Below are 18,829 nucleotides of genomic sequence, written 5' to 3'. Positions count from 1 at the left end.
AAAATATATGGCAGCATGGAAATATCCCACACCACCATTTATGGGGCTTTCATAAAACATATTCTTTGGTAATAGTGTTCTGCAGACAGCCTCATGTATTATTGAACGCTCTCATTTTCATTCAAACAACCTGTAAATCTTTCATGTAGGCAAACACACTGTCATAAATACACATCCACACATGTACAAAAGCCTTTAAAACATTTTTGTGAGAAAACGAGTTAGCTTGTCCTTTGCAGACAATTTTACCTGACCTGTTGTGGCAAGTCAGGGAAAACACAAGCTTTTATTCATCTGAGACTGTTTATTCAAACCTGAGTTTGAGTTTCGCATGCCCACCTACTTTTGGTTTTCATCTTTGCACCAGTGTCTGGTGGCTGCTGCTCGTAAAATAATCCCATCAGCTTAGTTTGAAAGTGGCTGAAACTGAACTGCAAATTGCTTTTCCCAGACTAAAGGCTGTCAGGGAGAGTGGGGCCATGAACAGCGAACTATTCCAGTGACACCCCACTGTAGTGGTGCCAAAGAGCAGGAAGGAACTGTTCTAATTGTCCCTGATTACTCATATCACGAATGCTCACGAGGTCGCTGCAGAATTATGCAGGTTAGGGGTCGATTTGTGATGAGGTAACATTCAGCTCTTTTTTTGGAACTTTGACACTGGAAACATCATTTGATTCATCTTCTAGTTTACAAAAACGTGTCCTATTTAGTAAACATAGACACCTTTTTTAAAAGTCCTTAAAACCCAGATGAGTCACACTGCAGACCTGGTGCATATTAAGATATTTTTAAATAAAACTGAATTGAAAGTCAGTCACCTGATTTTAACCCAACTGAGCATTTCACTTTTTGAAGACTAAATTTCGGGCAGAAAGGCCCACAAGCTGCAGTAAAGGCCTGGCAGAGCATTAAAAAGGAGGACACTCAGCATCTGGTGCTATCCATGAGTTCAGGCTGTCAAAGGGTTTTCCACCAAGTATTAGAAATTACCATTTTATTTTCAGTTATTGAAATTGGCCAGTTACTTAAGAGCCCCTGAAATGAAGGGATTATGTTAAAAATGTTTTAGTTCCTCATTTTGTTATGCAGGCTTTTTGTTCAACCATCTGAATTAAAGTTGAAAGTCTGCACTCCAACTGCACCTGAGCTCTTTCATTTTAAAATTCATTGTGGTGATGTAGAGAGCCAAAATTAGGAAAAGGTTGTCTCTGTCCAAATATTTATGGACCTAACCGTATGTAAAGTATATATATATATTATATATGTCTCTTTGCAAAAGGAAAAGGAATACAGACAAAATTAGTTGACTTGACCAAATTAAAGGGACAACGGTGGTTATCAACTTTCTCTGATAACCCCGGCTCTCTGCTTCAGGATCTACATCTTTTACTCTTCTTCGCCTCCTCCAGTCACATGATTATCAGATGATGATGATAAAATGATGGTGGAAATCAACAAAGAACAAAAAATATATATAACTGTCTTCAACAAGACATGAATCGTCAATCTGGTGACTTAGTGCACAGAGCGGTGAAGTTAACATCTTAATTAATTGCTGAATAAAGTAAAATAAAGTAAAATAGATTTTATTGATTAAACAGGTTTTGTTGGTCTGTGTTCGAGAAGCTGTGTAAATCCGTGTAAAGGAAACCTTTCTGTGTGCAACCCTCGCCCTGCTCTAACTTCACAGCTTGGTTTCAGCAGCCTCCACACATAAAAGGTGTATGTTGTAAAAGAAAGTCAATGAAAACACGGCACTTCCATTTTAAACTGAACCTCTGAACATAACCTATCCTTACCAGGTTATCTGTTCAGCATCAGCCAGCCAGGCAAACAGAAAACTGGCTTTAGGCTCATCGGAGCTCATCGTGTTCAGTGGGACCCCCTCTCCTCTGCACACCTTTCACATGCAAATAAAATAAATGGATAAATTTCCACTGAAGATTGATGCACCTCTGTCTGACATGCCAAAGTGCTCTTGATTTAATTACGCTGCAAATATTAAATTATCTGTTCAAGTGCAGGTCTAATTATTTGGGATGCACTATTGACCCAGTTTGTAATTAACTTCAAACAGCAACATCTTGTTCTATTTATTAATTCATGAAGAACAGGCTCCTGCTAATGATTTGGTGCCTTGAAAATTAATTCCTGATTCCCAGTCGTCTCTGTCGTGGCCTGTGACAGAGCTGTTTTTGGGTTTTCTGTGTACTACATGCTGAGCGTAGCTCAAATATCTGTGTGCTGTGAAGTACCTGACAGGAAATGAATGTTTCATCTGTCTGCAGCTGAAAATATTTAAATGCTGCTGTCTTTTGTTCTCTCTGCGAGCTTCAGCTGAAAGTGTATCTCACAAATGTAATGTTTGTTGAGTATGAGTGTAAATTACTGAACTGCATCAGGAGGCCAAATCCTACAGGTTTCCAGAATAATGCAAAATACTGTGTTATTGCATTTCACTTTATTCCACTGCAGGTGCACCTGCACTACTATGCAACCGTCCATGAAGACAAAGAAACCTTATTAATTATTCTTAATAAGAAGTCAGTGGCCCAGCCAGCCTTCTTCCTGTACATACATACAGGAATATAATCAATTTAAATCATCTTTATAAATGGATTATATTTATGCATGTTTGAATAGTGTCAAATATTTTGGCTTCAGATGTGTTTTTGTTTATGCTTTGTTCCAGTTTCTTGGGGCACACTGTGGTTACAGACCTCTCCTCTCAGCTCACACCATAAAGCACCGTTCTCAAGCCTGTCCAGGTGAATCTATAGATTACCTGAACATAAGAGGCGCATACAGAGCTCCCTCGCGGCCTCGGTGTTTGGCAGACTTTTTGGTGCAATCTTGCATGTTTTTTTTTTTTTTACAGTGTATTGTGTTCTGCGTCCTGATTGACCATTGTCAGTCAATCCCGTGCTGTGTCTCCTGTACAGTACAGAGTGTGTTCAGCTTGTCACATTTACATAACTCTTCGATCACTAGCAGTGTGACTCTGAAGTGCTGCACTGTATGTTTGTACGTTTTCTCCCCAACGAACAACACTGTCGACAAAACGTCGTCACCTGCGGGTTCCTTTGGACTTGTTTTTCTATGAAGGTTTGAACTTGAGAGTTTAAACGAGAGAAAAGTGTGAAAATGTTCCTGCCTGTCTGAGAAACGAGTATAAAGTGTGCAGTGAGGGCTTTACAGCCTTAAAACATCTATAGTAATTGTAAAAAATAAAGTTGGCTACTTTGCGGATTTCACTTATCGCAGGTTGTTAACTCCCGCGACCACTGTAGAGTAAATAAATTATATCGTGCTTTCCTACTCTGAGCATTCAAAGCACTTTATACAACTTCACCGTTCACATACAAGCATTGTTTTATAAAAGTGCATTTTCTAACTAACATTCATACTCTGAGCCGCTTGGGGGAAGTGTTTTGGCCAAGATTTGAGCAGCAGGGATCAAATTAACAATTTTCCAATTAGCGGATGACCAGCGCTACCTCCTGGGCTGCAGCCACCTCTAGTTTTTCTGGTTCTATGTAGACGACCAGGAGATGAATCCGATTTTACAGTTTGCTGTCTACTGCTCCAAAACATACAGTTTCACTGGATCTGACGCTTGTGGAAGATGTTTGCCTTTCTGAGTACGGCCCTCAAAAAGGCGATAAAAGACATGGTCACATGACTGTTGGGTTTTCTCTGTATATATTATTGTAGGTCTACCTTACAATATGAAGCAACTTGAGGCAACTGTTGTTGTGATTTGGCGCTGTATGAATAAAACTGAATTGAATCAAATAATAATGATAACAAAACGATTACAGTGGTACTGTAAGTGCTCCAGCTCATCTAAAATCTGCAAACCATCAACCTCCACATGGATCCAACAATGGTGGCAGCCACTTTGTTTGTATATGAATATGTTTTTGTACACATCATCTTTTAACACCTGGCAATAAATCAGGATTACCCCGAGTCAGCTCTGGCCAACAGTCATGGAGACAGATCACAGTTTACCTCATCACGTAGGCTGGAAGCATCCACATCTATTTACTCTTGAAGAGGCTGTAAAACGTGGTGAAAGGAGCTGATACAGGCTGATGAGTCAGAGCAGCTCTCTGCTGTCCCACGACACGGACACCGAGGTGTTGAGAAGTGTCAGAAGTTTTCAGTTGGGAAATGTTTTTGCAGTAATGAGCCAGCATTACTTCTCACACTGTGAGAGTGAATGTAGTCAAACTGTTTATCAGAGGAAGAGTGTGACTCGACTTTAATGTTTCCTGGCGTAACGTTGTTGTTGCTGTCGGGAGGGTTGCATGTCAGATCTGCTCAAAACCACTAATTGCGACAATATCCAGAATAAATAAGCATGTTTATGCACATTTTCCTGTGTTAGAGCTTCTGTGGTTCAGAAGATGAAGATGAGCCGTGGTTGAGGAGGAAGATAAAGAAGAGGAGAAGAAGACAAATGCACAAATATTTAAATGTTAAATAGGCCTACAGAATTTACAAGTGCTGTCTGTGTTCTTTAAATTACAGCTAACTCATAATGTTCACTGTACAGTAATCTGTTTTAGCTATAGCTATATTTAGAGTTTTAATCAGATATTCCCTTTCTTGGGAATATTCTGATGTAATTCTACTGGGATAGAGGAAGTGAAGGAAGGAGGCCCCGACAGGCAACTCAAACCAGAGCGCAGTGCTGTTTCCATGTCGGCAGAGAAGCAGCTTTATTTACAAGGAAAATGTCTTTATGGAGATGGGCTAATATAAATTTAGATGGATCACACAGTTCAACATCCACAGCATCCTGGAATTAGCTACAACTGGGAACTTTTTATTTCTAATCCAGTTCAAGGAATCTTGGTTTTAAAATCATGAACAATCATCATATGAAGACCGGTTTGAATTCTTGTGAACATTTTTTCACAGGTCTTAAACCAGAAAAATCCCATTGAAAGAATTCCATTACAGCCAGTCACATACATTCGATTCACTGCTACTGAATAACTGAAGGTCTTAACACAGCTGTAAATATGTTTAAAGATTTCATAAGAATTGGCAGGTGCTGTCTTTTAAAAACCTAACAGTGTGAAGCAAATCAAACGCAGCTGAAATGTCAGAGTCTCGAGAATGTCAAGGTCTAATTTGTTCTATTTACTTTCACGGGTGTGCGATGAAAGCAGCAAAAACACTGTGTCACTGGAGATCAGAGTGTGCGCACAAACACACAATAGAGATATACACACCACGAGCAGCAGAGGTAGTCTGTTTATTCCTCTCTCAGAAAAGGTGCTTGTCAATAGAAATCAGATTGACTGGAACCACGGCGCTCAAAGCACTGCAAATAAGTGTGTGTGTGTGTGTGTGTGTGTGTGAGAGAGAGAGAGAGAGAGAGAGAGAGAGAGAGAGAGAGAGAGAGAGAGAGAGAGTGTGTGTGAGGCTGTTCACCATGTAAATAATTGATCAAAGTTACCTCACGTCTTCTGCTAGTTGCAGTATTCAGATCCTGGCTCATAAAATAATGACAGTATTAATCCCGGTATTAGTCTTAGAGTTTAGGCATGATCAGGCAAAGTAAAAAAAATAAAAGTGCAGGATATTGTTGCGGTTGCAGGGTGTGGGTTGTGGTGCAGCAGGTTCATGGGCAGTGCTAGGAGAAGTGGCCTGCTCTCTCTACAAGCAGCGGCACACTGGGCATCCACAGAGGTCTACCACTTCCACAGGTCACAGTCAGCAGTCTGAGGAGACCATCCCAGACCTCTAATCTGCCAGCTCCTGCCTCCAGCCCTTTACTGATATGTTCCCAAGATAGTGTGACACCTACATGTGTCACAGCTGTAGTCTTTAGTAAAACATTTAGTGATGTAAAAGACCTTGTTTCATTGTGGCATTGCACTTTTCAGTTGAAGTTATGAAGATGTAATTGGGTGGCATCACCACAAGGGGGAAGTAGCTGTGAGTGCAATAGGCCGTTGCAGCGCTCCCGTACCTCAGACGAGGAAGAGTCTGCAGCCCGAACAGCTCTCGTCTCCTGTCTCTACTGTTCTGTATAAAACAGGTCAGTAGTTGGAGTTAGCTAACTGCAATGCACATATAAACCAAGAAACCACGAATGTTGTAGAAAAGTGTCTTTCAAAGGTCAAGAGAAAGCGAGCGTTCCTGCCAGCTCAATGGAAGCTTCCAGCTGTAGTGTACAGAGGTAGCTGGCTTTATTACATGTGTTTTATTACGTGACAAATGTAGGCACACCTCCTCCATCCTGATGTTACTGTAAGGTTTGAGAAAGATGATTTCAACATAACCCAGGTCTCACTCATTATGTTGTTAAATGTACACAGTCTGATGTATACTGTTAACATTACTGCACAGGAAGATAGTTGATGCTGGACAGCAGCACACGTTAGCTACAGTTTACTGTAATTGAGGAGACTGGTGTAGATTTACACTTGTGAAAAAAACAAGTTAACCAAGTGGGGCTAACATGTGAACTCGACTGTGATGTTTTATTTGTTACAAGAGGAACGTGTGTGTAAATGAACAGAAGAGAATGGAGTGAAATTTAGTTTAATAAAGAGACGAGGAAGAGCCTGCAGACCGAACGCAGCTCGTGTCTCCTGTCTCTACTTTTCTGTATAAAACAGACCCACAGAAGGCCTAAAAACACTAGCAAAGAGAAACGACCCCCCACCAGGGTTTGGGTGTCCTCCCAATAGAAAATGCCCAAACATAAGGAGGCATCTTCATGTGATGTCATCTCGACTGGTGTTTTGTTATCAGACTGTTCCAGCCATGGTTTGGTTAACACTTATCGTTGCACCATGTGACCCACACAGCGTAGACACAGGTGAAGAAGGAGGAGGAGCTCTCCACTGATCACCACCAACTGCTGGATGAGCTAGAGGGGAAGGGTGCTCGATTATTGTGCCCATGCCTGTGTTATCTTCCACGCTCTCACCTTAGAAGCTGTGTGTGTAGGCTCGTTGTCTGTTCTGATGCTTTTCATGTTGCACGCAGCAGCCAGCAGTATTTTGGTGCTTTTAACATTTGGACAGCCCACGTTTAAAGTGCTGTTTAACCTTTCAAAATGCTGCCAAGGCTCTGAGCAACATTTGAATAATATTGTCGCTGCCAACATTTTCCCTTCTGTACAGTGAGAGGATTGGAGGCAGCTGACGATATACGGCTCTCTACATCAATAACCACTATGCGTCTATATTTAGGGTTCAAGGGAAAAAGTGTATATTTATTTTTAAAACAAATGTTTATTATTCCTTTTTATCACCCAGGCTCTAGAAAAACATGTCAGTTACTCCCCCCGTTTCCCTTCATATTAAAAACTCATAAGAGATGTTTAAACTGTAAAAGGCTGTTTAAGGAGGATCGAGATAAACTTTAGGCCCTGTGTATTTTCAGTCTCAGCCATTCCCCCAGGTCCTTCCTTTACTGCCTTTAAGAGAATACAAAACACTTCAATTATTCAAATCTTCAGAGAACAGGGAATAAAAACGAATACACAGATAAATAATCCTATGTATAAACAAACTCTGCACACATTAATTACAGATTTCAAAAGACTGAGAGGAGGCTGCAGCTCACTGAGAATAAAGCATCTACAGTGTTGTGTATTAGACTTGGAGCCAGGTCTTTGTCTCCTCTACCTACAATGGAGTAATAAGCCCACACAGGTAAACAATGCAACTCCCTTGATATGTTCGAGTGAAACATCTTCCTTTTTCCCTGCCTTTTGTCATTCTTCACTCAAATGTTTTAGTCATACGCAGACAGCTTTCATGGGAGGATGATGTTTACAAGTCGGAGCATCGAGGAAACGGTGACCTACTTTCTGGATCTGTGCTCTTTGTGTGCAGCAGTGACGGAGCCTTATTGCAAAATTGTTTACCTGCTGGTCAGCAGGAGCAGGGAAGTCCTCTGAAAAGTACAGACATACAGAGAAGGATCCCCACTGAGATGTTCACGTCTTGTACTGAAGGACGTGGACCCTGCTCAGTGAAATATGCAGGTCCTCCTGTGTGTCGCTCACCTAATAGATGGTGGTCTCCCAAAAACAGAATCTAAAAACAAAGTCCTTTAACTTAAAAGATATGTGTGTGTGTGTCATATGTTATTTATTTACTGTATTATTGTAGAGTTTACCTTACAGTATTTGTGCTTTGATGTGATTTGGCGCTGTGTAAATAAAACTGAATTGAAACTATGGAGTAAATTATGATACTTAATATCTCATTTGGCCCACAAAGGGAAATAAAATCCTTTATTCCTGTCGTTTCACCTATACTATTATATACCTATAATATATATATATATATATATACTATCATATTATACTATACTATATACTATATATATATATATATATACCAATATTATATATAGTACCTTTCTCAATTATAGAACTCTCTGCATTGAATCATATCTGTTATTAACCTCTGTCTCTCTTCCACAGCATGTCTTTATCCTGTCTTCCTTCTCTCACCCCAACCAATCACAGCAGATGGCCCCGCCCCTCCCTGAGCCTGGTTCTGCCGGAGGTTTCTTCCTGTTAAAAGGGAGTTTTTCCTTCCCACTGTCGCCAAAGTGCTTGCTCATAGGGGGTCATATGATTGTTGGGTTTTTCTCTGTATCTATTATTGTAGGATCTACTGTACAATATAAAGCGCCTTGAGGCGACTGTTGTTGTGATTTGGCTCTGTGTAAATAAAATTGAATTGAAAATGAATTGAATTGAATTAAAATGGTAAAAACATGTTTTGATACTCATGAGTCTTTTTTGTTTAACTGTTATGGACTAACAGACTGACGGGCTGGTGAAAAGTTAACACAGGTTGATTCACAGGAGTTTGACCTGATGAGGAGCAGCTGAGTTAATCAGCTGATGACAGGAAGGTGGCGAGCTCAGAGGAACCTCCTCTGACAGAAGCAAACAAACACGCCTATAAACATAAATGCAAACATGGAGGGCAGGCTGGGCAGAGATGAGGTATTCACATTCATATCCAAAATCTGATATCAACAGAATAATAAAACTGCTCTTTCAGTTGGAATTATTTCAAATGTAATGACTCACACTCTGTACTCTTCATCTTTTCTATTGTAATCTAATGCACTTTATTTATAGCACTTTCAGACAGTATTTTATTGTTTAAGCTTCATGAACTTTATCTGCGTCACATCAACAGACCACAGAGAGTCAGCAGTGGACCTGATGCGCAGGTCTGTAGACTAGGACGGAAGCACAGCACAGGGAGAAGTGTTAGGTCTGTTGTACTGAATATACGGGTTAGGCATGAAACCATCTACAGCTCCTACTGCATGAGCTAAAACTGCTGTTAGAATGAAACCAACAGAGATGAGAGGACACAGTGAGAAGGACACCTCGAGTAATTTAAAGCATTAATGCTACTTTTAGCTGCTCCCCTCTCACACAGGATCTCCACTGCTTGTTTGATTTGTCAGAGTTTTACACAGGATGACACGCTGTGTTAATAACGACACTGTGAAGGCACACGTAGTCATCAAGGCAAAGGTAAGACTAACAGACAGAGTGAGCATGCCTGACCTTTGAGTCTCACTGTGTTTGGAAGCATGACCTGTGGGTGGTAGTGTTTGGTGGGGGTGCTGGGGGTATTGTCTCCTGTGTTGGATAAATGTCACAATGGTGAGTGCACAGAGAAACCAAAGGGACAAAGGCCCACTGGCACCCTTGGCTGGCTATAAACCTGCTGTGACACAAATCCTGTGTATTTACCATCTCTAACAAAATCCTCCCACGTGCTTTTAAGAGTGGTGAGAGCCGCTATCAGACATTTCATAGGCTTAGTAACGTCCACCTTTATGATGGAGCTGGACTGTGTCCTGTGTTCTTTTTTCAGTGTTCCTCCTGAGCAAGCGTGCCTGTGGGTTCACACTGCAGTAAAAGTCCACTCTGTGGGTTCACCAGACACACTGTTCTTGTCAGTAATTTGCTGCATTTTAAGAGGTGGTGGGTACCTTGATTTACAGCACAGTAATACAAGCTTCAGTGTACCTGCTGTTTATTCCTATCCATGCTGAATGAGAGGTTGATTAGGAATGCATGGCACCTACTGCAAAGCAGCCAAAGCATTGTTGATTCTGCTGACGGGGCAGGCTAGCTGCTTGGATGGCTGCAGAAATGAAGGAAGGCATCAAGGAAGAGAGATGAGGTGACGATGGGGGGTTAGGGGCTGGGGCTTTCTGTATGTAGTGGCAGCTAAGTTCTTGATTTAAACAAGGAAAAGAGTCTAAGCCTTTTATATTATACTAAGATATTAATAACAAAGGTATTTGAAAGTGACACGACCTGGAGGTTCAGCTGGTCGCTGATCAGCTGTTTCTCTCTATCTCTCTAGTTCGCTCTCTCTCTCTCGACAGGGCTGAACTCATTATGGGTTCACGCCCTTGGCCCACGCCCTCGGAGGAGGAAACACCTGTGCCTCATCAGTGTGGATGGCATTTAAGCCAGGAAGCAACGGCTGTTCTTCGCTGGATCGTTGTGAGAATCGCGTCAGTGAAAGTCAAGCGTCCAGCAAGTGTTTTTCCATGTAGTTGTGTGTTTGGAATCTAACGAGCGTTTCTTTGTGTGCAGACCCTCTGGACTGTTTTCCCTGGTGTTCCCTGAGTGACGAGTGTTCGAGTGGATTCGTGTTTGGATTGTTTGGAGAGAGACGAGAGTGTTCACCTGGATTTCCCCCGGAGCCCTGCGCCTCTCACCTTTTGTAGATAGCACTGCCCCGCACCCTTTGTATATACACTCATTGGACATTGTTCATTAATAAATTCTCTTGTGTGCATCAATCCCCAGAGTCCAGCGCGTGAGTCCACCTTGTACGCCGTGACAGAAAGCATTACTCACACTCTTCAATAATGACACTCAGCTGTGCAGCACCTCACAATGTACGCTATACGCCAGACAGACAACAAGAAGAAAAACACTTAAAATGTTCAATATGAAACCACGGTGCTACAAAAGATGTTGATGTGTTACTAAAATATGACAAAAACAGTCATTTTCTTCTGCTTCTCTGAAATCAGCCCAGACCTCCCTTTCTCCACCTCCTTCAAAATCTGATAGATGTAATGTCTCTAGCATGTCCTGGGTCTATGATGAGGCCTCCTCTCGATAGAGAAAGGCCAGTCGGAGCACCTTAACAGGAGGAGACGGCCTCAACTGGCTCCTGTCGATGTGGAGGAGTAGCCGCTCTACTCTGAGCCCCCCTGAATGACTCAAATTCCCATCCTAGTGCTAAGGGAGAGCTCAGCCACCATTCAACAAAAGCTAACTTAAAAGAATGAACAATAATAGCTTAAAATAGATGCTCCAACTGGTGGCTCATGGCTGCATACCATTTCTTTGTACTTCAAAGAGTCATGTAATTCAGCTGGAAGTCTGTCCAAACCCGACATTTCCTGTTCCTGTTTGTGCTGATGTCAGAACTAGTCTGTATCTGTCAATGGAAAATTGTACCTATTAGTCAGTATAATCTTTCAGTGATATAAGTTCGCATATGGTAGAATACTGCATGTAGTTATTTGTATTAGGAAATATTTAACCATGTATGCTTAGAGGCGTATAATCAATTGTGTAGTGACACGATGTGTGATCTCTAGCAGGCTGCAAAAGGCTTGGTGTGCACTCCAGGAATGCACCCCCACATCCTGGGAGCATGGGAAGAGCTCGTACCTTGTTTTATTGTTTTAACGTAGCTATGTCTGTTTTAGTCTAAGTGCCTTTTGTTTAGATGAACTGCTGGACTTCCTCACTGTGTTATCTAGGGTGAACCATCTAGGGTGACGGGGACTACCCTCTTTATGACCAAGGATGTTCCTTTTGTGCTGTTATATGACCCTTTGATCAGCAGGACGCCACACACACACACACAAACACCCACTGAAGTATAAATAAAGACCGGGGCAGTTTCTCAGCGCGAGTCTCTCAGTGCTGGAGGCTGCCCTTGCTAGCAAGAAGTTCTGTGTGTTTCTCTTCTCTGAGTCTTTACTGAAGAAGTGTTTTAGAGTATATTTCTTAACAGTATCCCAATTCAGGATCTGCAGCCTTAAATTACGCAGCCTTCACGGTCCTCAAGGGTCGCGTACTCAAAGACCGCTAAGGCCGGTGGAGGCTAGGCCGGACGTCTAGGCTCCGTCGCTCTGCCCTGGTTGCCTAGCAACCATGATACCAACCACTGGAAACGTGTCATACAGCTTTGTTTTACTGAAATGAAGGAGAACATATTTTGTTCATTTGTTTCTACACGAGCTCTGTGTGATTTGATAAGTATCTGAGGCTGAGACCACAGGACTGTAAAACATGATTGTTGGGCTTCATTTCTGTACTGAACAGTCATTTAAGATTAGCTAGTAAATAACAAATAGCTAATGTTGTTCATGAACAATATTATATTATTATACATTATATTATACGTATTATACATAAGAGACAAAGATTGTTCGTTTAATATGTTGGCATTACTAAATTTGGCTCAATGCTTACAAATATGTGTAAAAAGCAAATGTATGAGCTGTGATAACTGTGTCTGATAGAATGAAGAGTAGACTGATATATGAAATATTCCTTTAGTGGGTGAAAAAATCAGACCATGTCATAACTGCTGTAAGTCATACAGAATAGATATCAGAGCCTTAAACAGGCTGACGTCTGCTAAATGGGTCAAACTGGGCAGAAAGTCTACAAACACATAACATCCTTATAGAATATGATGTAACACTATAGATCAACTTACCTCAGAATATATAAAGCATGTAAACAATCACAGCAATATGATGCAACAAACACAGCAGTGCTACTGATCCAAAATACTCAAAACTTCATAGAACTGAAACCAACATTTATTTTTAGCTCCGTTCTGCTGCTGATTCGGTCGCGAACGAAATGGCTCTTAGAGCCTGTTCTTTGACGTGAACGACGCCAGCCGGCTGCTTATCACGAGCCGTAGGTTGTTTTTTTTTTTTTCTCTCTCTCTCTCTCGCACTTTTTTCCACTTCACTGTACGCGAGCTTTGTGCTTTGCGCTGAGCAGAGGGGGGAGGGGCGGTAGTTACACTCAGTAGCACAGGAACAGAGCGGGAAGGAGAGAGAGAGGCAGGGACAACAACGTCACATTAGAAAGGTATAGTAATCATCCACAACTATTTTCAGTTGCAGATGATAAAGGATTCAGAAAGTTTATTCATGCAGGTCCATATGACAGAGAATGTGCATCTTCTTTTTGTTTTCATATTTTAATTTATATTTAATTGTGTTGTGGTTTGCAGTGTTTTGTGTTGTTTCACTTTAAATTTGTTTAAAAGGAAAAAGCTGAAAATTTAAATAGTTAAAAGTTGAACTGTAAATAGTTGGTTTTTGTATTATATGATTTATTTATTACATTTTATGTGGAGTGAATAAATAAAAGTATATTTACGGTGGCCCCTAGAGACAAAATACATAAAAACTCCAAAACACGTAAAAACTCAGAAGCACGTACAAAACACAACAGAAGTGCTCCAGGATGCTAGGGCGCAGTGTTGAGCTTTTGTTACCTCGTGGCTACACAAGCCAGGAAGTACCAACGACCGGATTTGGTGTGTGGTAGTAACAGGTAAATGAACATTTTTTTTAAATTATTTGAATATATATGAGTGCTTGTGTATAAATACACAAACAATACACATATGCTTTCAATTGTGTAATTTAAGTGATCTAGGTAGCTCTGTTTTGGAAGTTCAGTTAACGCTAGAAATGTGTTTTGGAGTTTGTACGTGTTTTGTCTCTAGGGGCCACCGACATATATTTATATATAAACATATATAAATAAAACCACTTTTTTTACATTAGTAATTCCTTTTGTGCATAATTTTATATTGTTGTTAATAATAAATTAATTAAAGCAACAAAACAACCTGAAGAGCCGGTTCGGAGCCGAAAGAGCCGGTTCTCTAAAAAGAGCCGGAAATCCCATCACTAGCTGATACATACTTTAGGTTTCTGAACATTAAACTTGTTGCTGCCTTTCATAGTGTGTAACTTGAAGGCCCTGAGTACTTTCTCCCACACTGAAAACACTGGGATGATCACATTATTTGAACATTACCTAATAAGACTGATTCAGCACAGACAGTTATGTTAAACTTTCCTAGCAGTCCTTCACAAACAGGGAACAGTCTGTCTATTCTCTCCATCTGTCAGCTGCTGCTGGCTCTTCCTCCTCCTCTTCCTCACACACTGCTGAGTTTGTCCTGGTGGATCATCAGGGGCAAAGCCTCACAGATGATGTGCAGCAGTGGGTCCCTCAGTCTGTCCTCACTCTGGACACTTGCAGTCGTCACACATGGAAATCAAATGTGTGATAAGCTGCAGGATTCAAACACAAGTGTAACTTATAAAACATGTTCATACTTTTATTCCACAATCAGAGAGAAAGAAACAGAGAGAGAGTGCAGGACAGACAGACAGGTGACAGTCTCAGCTGTACACACTGCTACAAACAGGAGAGCAGATTTAGTGTTTGTGTTATTACGAGTGTAAACAAGAAGAGTTCCCAGATGGTCAGTGGACACATGTGTGACTGCTGTGATTAAAGCATCTTTCTTTCAGCTTAACGAGTGAACCGTCAGCTCGTTCAAACACACGTTAAAGTGCCGTTTGGCTCGACACCACCGAACAGAGGCAGCAATATAACACAGCTCACATTAACAGTGCAGTGAATCCTGCTTGTGCCGTGATGTTCAGGACTGCAAACCGAGCAGCATCACTGACTTTCAGCTTGTTGTGTTTGTGGATATATGACTGACTTTAATTATCCACAAAATCATCACATTCTCTGTAAGATTAAGGTCGACTATATATTTTTTAAAGTAAAGGCTTTAAAACCAAGTTAACGCTGAAAGTACAAACGTCACATAACTTTAATAATGGATTGGATTTATATAGCGCTTTTCAAGGCACCCAAAGCGCTTTACAATGCCACTATTCATTCACTCTCACATTCACACACTGGTGGAGGCAGCTACAGTTGTAGCCACAGCTGCCCTGGGGCAGACTGACAGAAGCGAGGCTGCCATATCGCGCCATCGGCCCCTCTGGCCAACACCAGTAGGCGGTAGGGTGAAGTGTCTTGCCCAAGGACACAACGACCAGGACAGAGAGCCCGGGGATCGAACCAGCGACCTTCCGGTTACAAATATGCTTCCCAATCCCCTGAGCCAGGGTCGCCCCGGTTGCTGACATGTGGCCAACAGTAATGTTTTAATGTTCTTCATTATTAAACATTTGCACATAAATAAGTGACATCAAATTCAGTACTTACTTTTAAAAGTTTACTCTTCGGCCGCTCCTCTTCCGCCATTTTTCTTCGGCAACATTATCTACACCCACCACCGTGCTATGCATTCTGGGATATGTTGGGCCACGAAGTCTACACCGCCACATCCTTAAAATTCAGGGAAATGAAGGACGCATTTGAGGGCTGCATTTCGAGCAGCCTTTGAATTGGGACAGCCTTCGTCGAGTCGCTGTGACATAATCGGCCTTAAAATGCAGTCTTTAAGGCTGCAGACCCGGAATTGGGATACAGCCCTAGTCTGTAGTCCTTCAACAGGATGTGACAAATTCATGCCAGTAGTTTGCTGAAAGCTAACATGGTGACAGTAATTTTTACTGATTTTCATATGTTCACTCTTGCTGTTGCTAATCTCCAGATATACCACATCCCAAAGGTGCACAGAGCCCTGAGTTTCAGCTAAACTGTGGACATAAAAGTTTTCACATGGTAAGCGAAAGACCTCCATTCATTTGTATCAGGAAGCTTAACCAATGTACCAGCACCCTGAACTGTTAGCACAAGTCAAATGGACACTGGATGGATTCATGCTGCTGTTATAATAATAATAATAATGGATTGGATTTATATAGCGCTTTTCAAGGCACCCAAAGCGCTTTACAATGCCACTATTCATTCACTCTCACATTCATACACTGGTGGAGGCAAGCTACGGTTGTAACCACAGCTGCCCTGGGGCAGACTGACAGAAGCGAGGCTGCCTGTTAGATTCTGACCTGAACTTCAGCCTCAGCAGATCCATCAGGTGTTTTTCACTCCCTAATTATCCAGCTTGGGTGAGGCTATGCCTGCTGCAGCCAAGCATGTCAGGGCTGGATGTGTGTGCGTTTTTAGTGATTAGTTGTCTTTTTGTTTGGACCAGTCTGTTTGGCTTGTTTGTAACTATGAGTGTTTTCTTCATTTCTTTTCACACAGTCTAAATTAATTTCAGAGACATCCATTCAACACACGCAGCTCTGGATGTCTTTCGTTTGCAAAGGTGGTTAAATGGAGGAGCCTCTGTGCTAAAAGTCACTTTTTCAGAGGATGAACTACACGACTGAACCGAGGGGACCTGTCAGGCTTCTTTGGAAGTGCAGAATCAACAACAACTACAGGACAAAAGAGAGAGTTCGAAATAATAAAAAGTAACCTTTAGGTAAACGCCAAACAGCTTTGTCTTCTTGTCTTGAAGAGAAATCAGCATCATCTTCATGACCAGCGTGTGAGACATTGGTTCCCTACTCACAGCCACCCATCTGACAGGCCCACGCTGTTACAAAGCCCCTTTCCTGTGGTGTACCCAGACTTAAAGCCAAAGCTTTTACTGCTACGTTCAAATGTATTACACAGTAAAACTGGATTAGCAGGCTGTGTGACAAATCAGCATCTATGTGACAAACTTTGGCGAGAGAGGAGCAAGAGAAATCTGATTCTCTCTTTAAAAAGAGGCTGAAAATATAAGGCTATTAACCAGCACATATTTCTCCCATAAGCCTCTTAGGGTGCAAAAAGACACACCTAGGATGCCAGGCCGCTCCCTCGGAAACTAATCCTGAGCCATAACGTAATCTTGTGTTAGGTGATCAAACGTACGAGAGGAAAACCTGTGAGCAGGAATTGTAAGAGCAGCAAATCCGGGGAAACAAATCTTATTACGGTGAGAAACCTCTGACTTTACCTCGGCATCAACCATACTGACTTCTCAGGCTTCCCGTTGAAGAAGCTGTAACGTTGGTTTGCTGCTGCGTCTCCTGCTGTCATCGGCTGCAGTCAGCCTGTGCATTAGTTTGGTTTTTAGAAAGAGAAACCATCCCACTGCGGCTGAATTCGAACAGCAAATTAGTATTTGATTTGCACCCTGTGAATAAGCTGTTATGTTGTACTTTTCTCACCCAGTTCTGTACTTTCAAAGGAAAATAAATTATCATACACCAAAACACGGATCAGCTGGGTAGAATCAAATGGGTGTGTTGACACAGCAAGAGAGGAATTTCATATAATGATTGATATGAAAAAGGGGAGAAAACAACAGTAGCTTAAAAACAACAGTAAATAACAAGCTCAGGCTGAGCTTTCACCACCACTGATCAGAGTCATTTATATGGGCAGGCAGGGGTCGGCTATCATTTCCAACCATTCCTCTGGAGCGTTGTGTCTCTGACATCACATCCTATGGACTTGTTTAAACAAAGGTCCCTGCAGTGGCAGCCAGCTAGCTCATTACCATGATGGAGAAAGCACCGAGCTGCATGGCAAATATCAGGTGTCATCTTCACTAGATCAGACGTGAGCTGTGGAATGCCTTCCGGCCATAACAAAGCTACTGGCTGTGATATATATCTGTGGTTGTCTTAGCTCATTTTTGTGACACACACCCCACCCAGCCTTGGAATTTATTTTGCTTTATCCCGGGAGGATTTGCTCTAATAACAATCGTGTCAGCAAAGCGCCCAAAAACCAAAAGTGTAAGTGATGTTAACTCCACAGTTCCACAGTGCTTTGCTGCCACGGACATGCTATATGTGTTTTTAAACACAACTGCACGTCCTCATTTTGGATTCCAGCTTCAACAGATTTCCACCTCACTCACATGGAGTCTTACTGCCATACAGTACTGAAATCCTTCGAGCTTTTGACATGGATTCTTTATCTTGATTTATGTTGCAAGCTATCAATGTGGTGCATGTATAAGCATCAACATGAATAGAGTGACTATCACTAATAAAGACGGTTATTTTTAATTATTTTTTATACAGCGGTCCCTCGTTTATCGCTGGAGTTACGTTCTAAAAATGACGAAGTAGCCAGCTTTATATTTTTTACAATTATTATAGATGTTTTAAGGCTGTAAATCCCCTCACTACGCACTTTATACATGTTGACAGGCATGAATATTTTCACACTTTTCTCTCTTGTTTAAACTCTCAAAGTTCAAACCTTCGTAGAAAAGAAATCCAGTATTACAGAATGAAACCAAAGGCACCGCAGGTGACGACGTTTCATTGACAGTATTGCGTTTGTTGGAGAAAACAAACATACAGTGCAGCACTTCAGAGTCACAGTGCTAGCGATCAAAGATTTATGTAAATGTGACAGGCTGAAAGCATTCTGTCCTTTACAGGAGACACAGCATGGGATTGATTGACAATGGTCTACAGCCAATCAGGATGCAGATCACAATCCGCGAAACAGCGAGGCTGTGAAAGCTGAAGTGCATTTAGCCACTGTATACGTATTGACTCATAGACCCTTCATCTGTCATTCCACATATTAAACAATTATAATTTTGGTTATACCTTACAAAGTCAACTCTTTTGAGTCTCTTATGTACTATCTATTGATAAAAAATGTGCTGACATCAATTATGTTACATTGTCCCTACTGCATACACTGCCAGTCAAAAGTTTTGGAACAGCCCAATTTTGTCCAGTTATTTATTGCAATTTCAAGGTTCAAGGTTCAAGGTTC

Source organism: Haplochromis burtoni, unplaced genomic scaffold (genome assembly GCF_018398535.1).
Source record: "Haplochromis burtoni strain Fernald_Lab_line unplaced genomic scaffold, NCSU_Asbu1 Contig_600, whole genome shotgun sequence".
Classification (NCBI taxonomy): Eukaryota; Metazoa; Chordata; class Actinopteri; order Cichliformes; family Cichlidae; genus Haplochromis; species Haplochromis burtoni.
The sequence above is the reverse complement of the archived record's forward strand: the minus strand, read 5'-3'. Positions refer to the sequence as shown.